Below are 965 nucleotides of genomic sequence, written 5' to 3'. Positions count from 1 at the left end.
GATATATCCTTGATTCATAAAATCTATTGTCGCAGTCAAATATGCTATAATTATAAAAAGAATGATGTCCCCTCACCAAAGATGTCACTAATCAACACAGACCTCATAAATATGAAGATCAACAAAAGCATACTAGACTCCTCTACTTTATAAGTCTGACTCGTAAGATCTGTTAATGTGCTTGCTTTTTATGTGGCAGGCCAGGGTTAGATCCCCAGCACCCTTTGGAGTACCCTTAGCACCAACATAAGTGACTTCTTTTTTTTTTTTGTTTTTCTTTGTTTTATTTTATTTATTTATTTATTTTTGCATGGGTGAGCCGGAATGCAGTCCCCTACTACCACAAATTATGCAGTCAAGTTTCCCACATTTGGAGAAATTGCAGGGGTCAGCACATCCGGAGTGCAATGGATAAGCCTCACCCTGGGGAAACCACCTTCGTGATCATGGTATCTCCCCTGCCAGGTAAGTATCATAAGTAACTTCTTATTGCAAATCCAGGAATCAATCCCTGAACATGGTCAAGAAACCAAAAATTTAAAAAAAAAAAAAAGGTCCTAAAACTGTACCAATCTTTCTTGGAGATAATTCAGTCAAGATCCCTGTCATATGTTTCCAAAGTGATTTTATGTTCAGATTGTTCTTTTCCTAACTTATTTTAATATTAATAAGTTTAGGAATAACTAATACATTTTTAACTTTACTAATTGCAAAAATGTGTAAATAGCCTTAATTATAAATGCACAGCTAAGTATTGCACTTGTTTGCAGAATATTTGCCATATATTATACCCAGTGTTAAAAAGACTAACACTGTATTTCTGAGTTACCTTCTGTCGATCTATCAAATTTGAATAAATAATTTTATGTAATTTTAAGATACTTAATACACATTCCTTCCATTTCCTTTTTATTGAAAAAGATAATTAAGCTTTTAACTGTATGCACCCTGTGATAAGGGTTGAA

At 33.5% G+C, this 965-nt stretch overlaps 1 non-coding gene across 1 annotated transcript; it reads right to left on the bottom strand.

Annotated features, from left to right (window-relative positions):
- Positions 1 to 309: 309 nt before the first annotated feature.
- On the bottom strand, positions 310 to 473 carry LOC126033090 (U1 spliceosomal RNA). Its single transcript, XR_007504245.1, has one exon. It is a non-coding gene; the product is annotated as a U1 spliceosomal RNA (small nuclear RNA).
- Between the last annotated feature and the right edge of the window lie 492 nt (positions 474 to 965).

The sequence above is a fragment of the Suncus etruscus genome, chromosome 16 (genome assembly GCF_024139225.1).
Source record: "Suncus etruscus isolate mSunEtr1 chromosome 16, mSunEtr1.pri.cur, whole genome shotgun sequence".
NCBI lineage: Eukaryota > Metazoa > Chordata > Mammalia > Eulipotyphla > Soricidae > Suncus > Suncus etruscus.
The sequence above is the reverse complement of the archived record's forward strand: the minus strand, read 5'-3'. Positions and strand labels throughout refer to the sequence as shown.